This window comes from Pseudophryne corroboree, chromosome 11, assembly GCF_028390025.1.
Source record: "Pseudophryne corroboree isolate aPseCor3 chromosome 11, aPseCor3.hap2, whole genome shotgun sequence".
Classification (NCBI taxonomy): Eukaryota; Metazoa; Chordata; class Amphibia; order Anura; family Myobatrachidae; genus Pseudophryne; species Pseudophryne corroboree.
In genome coordinates this window covers 128603084-128614901 of record NC_086454.1, presented here as the reverse complement: position 1 = coordinate 128614901, position 11818 = coordinate 128603084, and positions in this window count along the sequence as shown.

Here is an 11818-nt window from a genome sequence, read left to right as displayed (position 1 = left end):
CATATAACATAGTCCTCCTATACTTCTTCCGTCTTCTTTGGGGTTGTCTTTGACCGTTCCACAAAAAGGTCTTCAAGTCCGATTGCCAAACTCTTCCAAACAATCATATCTATTCAATATGAAATCATTCTGTGGAAAATAGAAGTAATCTCCTCTGAATATATTTCTGTTCTCTGGATAATAGCCATTTCTAGAGAAATCCTTGCGCCTATAAAATATTCTCTGAAAAATCCAATTGGTATCCCTTCTTTGGTTATATATTATTTATTAATAGTTTTTTACATAGTGCAGCATATTCCATTGTGCTTTACAATTAGAACAACAGTAATAGAACAAACTGGGCAGAAACAGAGATACAGTAGAGGGTAGGAGGTTAGTATGTCTTGCAGTGCTGTAACTAGGCATTTTAGCGCTGTGTGCAAGAAACGACAGTGGCGCCCCGCCATGTAAGATAGGGGCAGTGCGCGCCGCAGGCGCGTAAAAAATATATAGGGGCGTGGCTACATGGGGAAGGGGCGTGGCCACAAAATAATAGCAATTCATACTACGGTGCACAGTAGTCTACATTATTCAAATTACGCTGCACAGTAGCGCCCCTACACCAGGTAGAGCCCCTTTTAGACAGCGTCCCCTTTTTTACACATTACAGCAGACAGCGTCCCCTTTTTTAACATTATGGCAGACAGCGTCCCCTTTTTACACATTACAGCAGACAGCATCCCCGTTTTTACACATTACGGCAGACGGTGTCCCCCTTTATACACATTGCGGCAGCCAGTCCCCCTTTTTACACATTACGGCAGCAAGTCCCCCTTTTTACACATTGCGGCAGCCAGTCCCCATTTTTACACATTGCGGCAGCCAGTCCCCATTTTTACACATTGCGGCAGCCAGTCCCCCTTTTTACACATTGCGGCAGCCAGTCCCCCTTTTTACACATTACGGCAGCCAGTCCCCATTTTTACACATTGCGGCAGGCAGTCCCCATTTTTACACATTGCGGCAGCCAGTCCCCCTTTTTACACATTGCGGCAGCCAGGCCCCCTTTTTACATATTACGGCAACCAGTCCCCATTTTTACACACTGCGGCAGCCAGTCCACCTTTTTACACATTGCGGCAGCCAGGCCCCCTTTTTACACATTGCGGCAGCCAGTCCCCCTTTTTACACATTGCCGGCAGCCAGGCCCCATTTTTACACATTGTGGCAGCCAGTCCCAATTTTTACACATTGCGGCAGCCAGTCCCCCTTTTTACACATTGCAGCAGCCAGGCCCCCTTTTTACACATTACGGCAGCCAGTCCCCCTTTTTACACATTACGGCAGCCAGTCCCCATTTTTACACATTGCGGCAGCCAGTCCCCATTTTTACACATTGCGGCAGCCAGTCCCCCTTTTTACACATTGCGGCAGCCAGTCCCCCTTTTTACACATTTCGGCAGCCAGTCCCCATTTTTACACATTGCGGAAGCCAGTCCCCATTTTTACACATTGCGGCAGCCAGGCCCCCTTTTTACACCTTGCGGCAGCCAGTCCCCCTTTTTACACGTTATGGCAGACGGTGTCCCCCTGAGAGAGAGAGAGAGACATACTTACCATCTGCCCGCTGACAGGCTCCTCATGCAGCTCCCTCGGTGCAGGCAGGTGAGAAGGAGGAGGAAAGAGGGAACTGGAGCCGCAGCAGTACTATTTCATTGGTAGTAAGCGCCGCTGCAGCATCCCCCTCTCCTTCCGTATTGGCTACCCGGCGCTGCTGTGGATGCTGGGATGGAGGAACCGCATCCCAGCATCCACAGCAGCGCCGGGCAGCCAATACGGAAGGAGAGGGGGATGCTGCAGCGGTGCTTACTACCAATGAAATAGCGCTGCTGCGGCTCCAGTCCCTCTCCCTCCTCCTCCTTCTCACCTGCCCGGCGCTGTAGCTCTCCTCCACAGCGCGGTGGCGGCGCAGACTTAAGAGGCATGTAATGAGTCAATTTGACTCATTACATGCCGCTGCCCATGCGCCCTCAGGGCAACTGCGCTGTGTGCCAAGCCCACTTGGCACACACGTAGTTACGGCCCTGATGGCTTGAGGGGTATTGTTCCATTTCTCTTCTCCTTCTCTCAAATGTGAAAGGTTCAAGATTTTCCCTATATTTAATGTCACTATCTTTTCTGATAGGAGAATAAATTGAATTTCTCTTCATTGGTGTTCTATCCTCTTCATTTACTTTTCTATATGCGTGTTCCAATTTATTTTCTGTTAAGTCTATTAGATTTTTTGTTAATTTTTCTGCTGATAAATCACAAGGAGGATCATTACTCTCACTCTCTTCTGAAAGATCATCCATGCTTAATGCAAAATCCACTGCATTTTTCTGGGTGAGAACTTTCCTATCTTTTTCTCCTTTATAAAGCTTGTGATCTCTTATAAGTTTTTTTCTGTTTTTTATTTATGATATCTTTTGTATTTCACTTTATTTTAACTTCTATTTCTTTTTCTGTGATTACAAATTCTGGCAAATCTCAAATGGTTTTACCAGTATTTGTAAGAACTTAGGCCCTCATTCCGAGTTGTTCGCTCGCAAGCTGCTTTTATCAGTATTGCACACGCTAAGCTGCCGCCTACTGGGAGTGAATCTTAGCTTCTTAAATTTGCGAACGAAAGATTCTCAAAATTGCGATTACACACCTCTTAGCAGTTTCAGAGTAGCTCCAGACTTACTCGGCATCTGCGATCAGTTCAGTGCTTGTCGTTCCTGGTTTGACGTCACAAACACACCCAGCGTTCGCTCAGACACTCCTCCGTTTCTCCAGCCACTCCCGCGTTTTTCCCAGAAACGGTAGCGTTTTTTCCCACACGCCCATAAAACGGCCTGTTTCCACCCAGAAACACCCACTTCCTGTCAATCACACTCCGATCGCCTGAACGAAGAAAAAGCCGTGAGTAAAATACCTAACTGCATAGCAAATTTACTTGGCGCAGTCGCTGTGCGAACATTGCGCATGCGCACTAAGCGGAAAATCGCTGCGATGCGAAAAAATTTACCGAGCGAACAACTTGGAATGACCCCCTTAATCCTTTCATTAATTTATCTTAAATTATCTCAATAGGATAAATTGAATTAAAGAAAAGTAACATGTATCCTATATACACTCAGTACATGTTCCATACTTGTATATTTGTGTAAAAAGTAGCATCAACTGCTTTTTTTCTAATTATGAACTTATATCTGTGTGCATGCCTGAGTCTGTTTATGAAGCACAACAGAGCTTGTTTTATGAAAATTAAAAAAAAAAACCCTGTGTCTTCAACTTTTTATACATATATACAACAGAAATGTGTCCTTTGTGGGAATCGAATGCTAGCTGACAGGCATAGTAACCATCAGTGATACCACTATCCAAGAGAGCCATGGAGACAGGCAACTGACACCTGGAGTGACATAGTGATGTCACTCATTGTAATTTTTTATAGTGCTGTGTCCCAACTCTATCGCTGATTGTAATGATTTTATTTCTTTTAGAGAGCTGTGTAGAACTATTAATCCTGCTTTTGTGTGTGTGTGTGTGTGTGTGTGTGCGTGCGTGCGTGTGTGTGTGTGTGTGTGTGTGTGTGTGTGTGTGTGTGTGTGTGTTGGATAACCTGAGCCAATCTTTTTCTGTGTACACATTTCTAATTAATGTAGAGATCATCTACAAAAAAGTAGATCTTAAATTACAAGCATCGTTTGACTTTACAGTGGAGACTTCACACATGCGCAATGGTGGTTTTCAAAAACGACACCTGGTGGATGAACACCAATATTGCACCTGACGGCGACTCAATTCATCACACTGTGACTGAATACACCATGCTGTGACAAGTGCAGACAAAAGTAATGCGACTAGTCTTTCACACTACACACCATACGGAAGATAGATGAGCATGGCTACATGTACAGTGTCTGCTACCCATAAAAAGTGCCCCAGTGCTGCAACTCTCATAGCTATCAGCTGTCTGCGCTACCATAAGCATTTACCTAATTTGTCACCTAAAAAAGAAACCGCATACACTGACTGACAGGGGGAGGGGGATTTTGCATACACTGACTGGGGGGGGGGGGAGATTTGATATACATTGACTGTGGGAGATTGTTTGAGGGAGGGAGACCCAAATCGGTGTCGCCCTTAGGGCCCCATGAGGTCTAAATCCGCCTCTGGCTCTGAGGTGGTTAAAAATTACGGGATATGACTGGAAATTAATGTTATTGAGGTTAACAATACTGTATGAACCGAAAACTGCCCAAATTATGTGATTTTAGCAGTTTTTATGTATGTTTTGAAATAAGAAATACAGATGCAAAACCAAAACACGTGAGGTAGTTTCGGCAAAATAAAAAAGATCCAAAACACCAAGTTAATACAGATAAAAAAAATAAAAAAAAATACGGGGGACAGCGCACATCTCTGGTTTGTATTATTATTAGTGATGTGCACCGGAAATTTTTCGGGATTTGTGTTTTGGTTTTGGATACGGTTCCGTGGCCGTGTTTTGGATTTGGACGCGTTTTGGCAAAACCTCCCTGAACATTTTTTGTCGGATTCGGGTGTGTTTTGGATTCGGGTGTTTTTTTACAAAACCCCCTCAAAAACAGCTTAAATCATAGAATTTGGAGGTAATTTTGATCCCATAGTATTATTAACCTCAATAACCATAATTTCCACTCATTTTCAGTCTATTCTGAACACCTCACAATATTATTTTTAGTCCTAAAATTTGCACCGAGGTCGCTGGATGACTAAGCTAAGCGACCCAAGTGGCCGACACAAACACCTGGCCCATCTAGGAGTGGCACTGCAGTGTCAGACAGAATGGCAGATTTAAAAAATAGTCCCCAAACAGCACATGATGCAAAAAAAAAAAAAGAGGTGCACCAAGGTCGCTGGATGGCTAAGCTAAGCGACCCAAGTAGCTGACACAAACACCTGGCCCATCTAGGAGTGGCACTGCCGTGTCAGACAGGATGGCACTTCAAAAAATAGTCCCCAAACAGCACATGATGCAAAGAAAAAAAGAGGTGCACCAAGGTCGCCGGATGGCTAAGCAGCACGTGATGCAAAGATAAATGAAAGAAAAAAGAGGTGCAAGATGGAATTGTCCTTGGGCCCGGAATTGTCCTTGGGCCCTCCCACCCACCCTTATGTTGTATAAACAGGACATGCACACTTTAACAAACCCATCATTTCAGCGACAGGGTCTGCCACATGACTGTGACTGAAATGACTGGTTGGTTTGGGCCCCCACTAAAAAAGATGCAATCAATCTCTCCTTGCACAAACTGGCTCTACAGAGGCAAGATGTCCACCTCCTCCTCATCCTCCGATTCCTCACCTCTTTCACTGTGTACATCCCCCTCCTCACAGATGATTAATTCATCCCCACTGGAATCCACCATTTCAGGTCCCTGTGTACTTTTTGGAGGCAATTGCTGGTGAATGTCTCCACGGAGGAATTGATTATAATTCATTTTGATGAACATCATCTTCTCCACATTTTCTGAAATTACCCTTGTACGCCGATTGCTGACAAGGTGAGCGGCTGCACTAAACACTCTTTCGGAGTACACACTGGAGGGGGGGCAACTTAGGTAAAATAAAGCCAGTTTGTGCAAGGGCCTCCAAATTGCCTTTTTTTCCAGCCAGTATACGTACGGATGCGGTCACTCATATAATCCTCCACCATTCTTTCAATGGTGACAGAATCATATGCAGTGACAGTAGACGACATGTCAGTAATCGTTGGCAGGTCCTTCAGTATGGACCAGATGTCCATACACTCGCTCCAGACTGCCCTGCATCACCGCCAGCGGGTGGGCTCGGAATTCTTAGCCTTTTCCTCGCAGCCCCAGTTGCGGGAGAATGTGAAGGAGGAGCTGTTGACGGGTCACGTTCCGCTTGACTTGACAATTTTCTCACCAGCAGGTCTTTGAACCTCTGCAGACTTGTGTCTGCCGGAAAGAGAGATACAACATAGGTTTTAAATCTAGGATCGAGCACGGTGGCCAAAATGTAGTGCTCTGATTTCAACAGATTGACCACCCGTGAATCCTGGTTAAGCGAATTAAGGGCTCCATCCACAAGTCCCACATGCCTAGTGGAATCGCTCCGTTTTACCTCCTTCAATCTCCAGCTTCTTCTGCAAAAGCCTGATGAGGGGAATTACCTGACTCAGGCTGGCAGTGTCTGAACTGACTTCACGTGTGGCAATTTCAAAGGGTTGCAGAACTTTGCACAACGTTGAAATCATTCTCCACTGTGCTTGAGTCAGGTGCATTCCCCCTCCTTTGCCTATATCATAGGTAGATGTATAGGCTTGAATGGCCTTTTGCTGCTCCTCCATCCTCTGAAGCATATAGAGGGTTGAATTCCACCTCGTTACCATCTCTTGCTTCAGATGATGGCAGGGCAGGTTCAGGAGTGTTTGCTGGTGCTCCAGTCTTCGGCATGCGGTGGCTGAATGCCAAAAGTGGTACGCAATTCTTCGGGCCACCGACAGCATCTCTTGCACGCCCCTGTAGTTTTTTAAACAATTCTGCACCACCAAATTCAATGTATGTGCAAAACATGGGACGTGCTGGAATTTGCCCACATGTAATGCACGCACAATATTGGTGGCATTGTCCGATGTCACAAATCCCCAGGAGAGTCCAATTGGGGTAAGCCATTCTGCGATGATGTTCCTCAGTTTCCGTAAGAGGTTGTCAGCTGTGTGCCTCTTATGGAAAGCGGTGATACAAAGCGCAGCCTGCCTAGGAACGAGTTGGCATTTGCGAGATGCTGCTACTGGTGCCGCCGCTGCTGTTCTTGCTGCGGGAAGCAATACATCTACCCAGTGGGCTGTCACAGTCATATAGTCCTGAGTCTGCCCTGCTCCACTTGTCCACATGTCCGTGGTTAAGTGGACATTGGGTACAACTGCATTTTTTAGGACACTGGTGAGTCTTTTTCTGAGGTCTGTGTACATTCTCGGTATCGCCTGCCTAGAGAAGTGGAACCTAGATGGTATTTGGTACCGGGGACACACTAACTCAATAAATTCTCTAATTCCCTGTGAATTAACGGTGGATACCGGCAGGGGCGGATCCAGAACAAAATGACAGGGGGGGCACCACAGACAGCCGGCTAGTACAGAAAGGGGCGACGCATCATGTTTGTGGGGGGGGGTCAAGCTGCCCCCCTTCCCCGTTCCTACGCCTATGCCCTCTGTCCCCCGTCCTGTTTTCAGCATCTACCTGTCCCCTGACGTTCACCCACCTCACAGCAGCAAAGCCTGCTTTCTTCTCCCGGCTCCCCTGTCAGGCTGTGGCAGTGTCGCATCCTAATTACAGCAGATGTGCGACGTTGCCGGGACTGGTGCTGCTGTAAGGGACACGGAGGCAATGCACGCTAACACAGCTGACTACGCACCCTGTTACTGTATGGTATCAGTGGCAAACGCAGGATTTTCATGGGGGGGGGTTCCGTACGTGTGTGTGTGTTTGTAATTGAGCAGCCAGCACACTGCACAAGCTGTGTGTGTGCGTGTGTATATATATATATATATATATATATATAAACAAACAAAATTGAATCGGCACTCTCTCCTATCATGGATTATTGCCCTGGTGCCATCCGGAACAATCCAATACTTAACACATCCAGCAGCGGCGGCACTCACGGGTCTTACTCACAGTCAATAAAGTGCAAAAAGTGCTTTTATTTCATCACTTTGTGTCCGACGTTTCGGGGCCACAACGCCCCTTTTTCGAGGTGATATATCACCTCGAAAAAGGGGCGTTGTGGCCCCGAAATGTTGGACACAAAGTGATGAAATAAAAGCACTTTTTGCACTTTATTGACTGTGAGTAAGACCCGTGAGTGCCGCCGCTGCTGATTGTGTTAAGTATATATATATATATATATATATACACACAGAACATCTGTACATAGACATACACACACATACTGTACACAGCATACATGCGTACACAGTTTACATGCACACATCATACACACACACAGTATACATGCACACAGTATACATACATACATACTAACACGGTATACATGCAAACATACATACATAGTATGCATGCACATACATAGTATACGTGCACACAGCATACTATACATACACACGCTGCACATACATATACACAGTATATATGCACACAGCATACACACACACTATACATGCACACAGCATACTGTACATACCTACACACACACCAGTAGCGATCTTGCCACGGGCAAGCAGGACTTTTGCCCGGGGCGCCGCCTTCCGGAGGGCGCTGGCGCCATCCGGAGGGCGCCGCACCGTGGCAAGATCCGCCACTGCTGCCCGCTGTGTCCCCCGTCCGCCTCCGCTGCCGTCCCCGTCCGCCTCCTGTGAAGGGAACTAGACGCTATGCGTCTAGTTTCCCTTCGTGGAGAGTAACTTTGCTGAGCGGTGCGCGATGACGTCATCGCGCACCGCACAGCACAGGTCCTCTCCACGAAGGGAACTAGACGCATAGCGTCTAGTTTCCCTTCATGGAGAGGACCTTTTGCTGTGCGGTGCGCGATGACGTCATCGCGCACCGCTCAGCATTCAAGCGGCGCTAGCAATGTACAGGGGGCGTAACTGACCACGCCCCCTGTATTAGGCCACACCCCTTTTCCTGCCCGGGGCGCAGAGCGCCCTTGAACCGGCCCTGACACACACACACAGCATATATGCACACACAGTACACATGCATACAGCATATATACATAGTTACACACACACACTATACATTTAAATAGCAATACACACACTCATTAACAGTAAACAGAACCCCCTCCTCACTTTACACTACAGTGGGAGCCGAAGACTGCAGCCACTGCCTCACGTAGCTCTGTCTCATGGCCCCTTGAACTGCCTGAGAGGAGCTGCGCTTCCGCTGCAGCTCCCCCTACAGGCAGCCACCAGCGGCAGCAGCAGCAGCCAGGTTCTCACTGTCACTCGGACAGTGTAAGCAGCTTAACAAGCTTCTCCTCGTTAAAAAAAAAAATGACAGGGGGGGCACGTGCCTGGGTGCCCCCCCCCTGGATCCGCCACTGGATACCGGACACATGTTTAACACCACCCAGGCTGCCAAGGCCTGAGTTATCTGCTTTGCAGCAGGATGACTGCTGTGATATTTCATCTTCCTTGCAAAGGACTGTTGGACAGTCAATTGCTTACTGGAAGTAGTACAAGTGGTCTTCCGACTTCCACTCTGGGATGACGATCGACTCCCAGCAGCAACAACTGCAGCGCCAGCAGCAGTAGGCGTTACACTCAAGAATGCATCGGAGGAATCCCAGGCAGGAGAGGACTCGTCAGACTTGACAGTGACATGGCCTGCAGGACTATTGGCTTTCCTGTCTAAGGAGGAAATTGACACTGAGGGAGTTGGTGGTGTTGTTTGCAGGAGCTTGGTTACAAGAGGAAGGGATTTAGTTGTCTGTGGACTGCTTCCGTAGTCACCCAAACTTTTTGAACTTGTCAAAGACTTCTGATGAATGCGCTCCAGGTGACGTATAAGGGAGGATGTTCCTAGGTGGTTAACAGCCTTACCCCTACTTATTACAGCTTGACAAAGGCAACACACAGCTTGACACCTGTTGTCCGCATTTCTGTTAAAATAATTCCACACCGAAGAGGTGATTTTTTTTTTGTAATTTGACCAGGCATGTCATTGGCCATATTCGTCCCACGGACAACAGGTGTCTCCCCAGGTGCCTGACTTAAACAAACCACATCACCATCAGAATCTTCCTTGTCAATTTCCTCCTCAGCGCCAGCAACACCCATATCCTCATCCTGGTGTACTTCAACAGTGACATCTTCAATTTGACTATCAGGAACTGGACTGCGGGTGCTCCTTCCAGCACTTGCAGGGGGCGTGCAAATGGTGGAAGGCGCCACCTCTTCCCGTCCAGTGTTGGGAAGGTCAGGCATCGCAACCGACACAATTGGACTCTCCTTGGGGATTTGTGATTTAGAAGAACGCAGAGTACTTTGCTGTGCTTTTGCCAGCTTAAGTCTTTTCATTTTTCTAGCGAGAGGATGAGTGCTTCCATCCTCATGTGAATCTGAACCACTAGCCATGAACATAGGCCAGGGCCTCAGCCGTTCCTTGCCACTCCGTGTCATAAATGGCATATTGGCAAGTTTACGCTTCTCATCAGACGCTTTTAATTTTAATTTTTGGGTCATTTTACTGAACTTTTGTTTTTTGAATTTTACATGCTGTCTACTATGGCCTTGGCAGACGACGTTGATGGCATTTCATCGTCTCGGCCATGACTAGTGGCAGCAGCTTCAGCACGAGGTGGAAGTGGATCTTGATCTTTCCCTATTTTACCCTCCACATTTTTGTTCTCCATTTTTTAATGTGTGGAATTATATGCCAGTAATAAAAATCAATAGCAATGGCCTACTGTACCGTACTGCTATATATATACTGGTGGTCAGCAAAATTCTGCACTGTCCTCCTACTATATACTGCGCACAACTAAAATGCAGCACAGGTATGGATGGATAGTATACTTGACGACACAGAGGTAGAGCAGTGGACTACTGTACCATACTGCTATATATACACTGGTGGTCAGCAAAATCCTGCACTGTCCTCCTACTATATACTGCGCACAATTAAAATGCAGCACAGGTATGGATGGATAGTATACTTGACGACACAGAGGTAGAGCATTGGACTACTGTACCGTACTGCTATATATATAGTGGTGGTCAGCAAAATTCTGCACTGTCCTCCTACTATATATACTGCGCACAACTAAAATGCATCACAGGTATGGATGGATAGTATACTTGACGACACAGAGGTAGAGCAGTGAACTACTGTACCGTACTGCTATATATATACTGGTGGTCAGCAAAATTCTGCACTGTCCTCCTACTATATACAACAATGCAGCACAGATATGGAGCGTTTTTCAGGCAGAGAACGTAGATATTTTCAGCACACTGAGCACAGATATTTGCAAGCACACTGAGCACAGATATTTGCAGCACACTGAGCACAGATATTTGCAGCACACTGAACACAGAAACTGAGAGAACGCAGCCACGTCCTCTCGCTATCATCTCCAAAGCATGAGTGAAAATGGCGGCGACGTGTTGCTCCTTATATAGAATACGAATCTTGCAAGAATCCGACAGCGGGATGATGACGTTCGGGCGTGCTCGGGTTAACCGAGCAAGGCGGGAAGATCCGAGTCTGCCTCGGACCCGTGTAAAATGGGTGAAGTTCGGGGGGGTTCGGATCTCAACGAACCAAACCCGCTCATCACTAATTATTATTTTTTCATGTTATATGGAACAAACTGTGGAGCGAATCCCTTTACATTAAGGAAGGACAACGCAAGGACACATTTCAACTGAATAAAGAACATATAGTATCTTCATTCATCTTCTAATTGTTTGAACTCTATACCACTAAGCACCCAAATACTGTATGTGCTATTTCCCATTTTGTATTTATTTGTGAAGCTTTGTGTTGATAAAAGGTGATTTTGTACTACGCTCACCTCAGGGAAGGAGGGAAGGTATGAAGAAGTGTTGCTGCTGTATCTAGGGCTGTCCTGGGCCCTGTTCGTTATGATATAGTGAGTGATGGAACACAGCACAACTCAGTAAAGAAAGGGGGGGAGGTGGGTGTTTAGAGATGTGGGGAGGGAAATTAGGTATGATGGTGTAGGGGAAATGGATGGTGTGACGGTAAAGTGATCTGTTGTATCAAAGTTGTATGAATGTGGGTCCAAAACAAATTGCTATATGTTATTACAA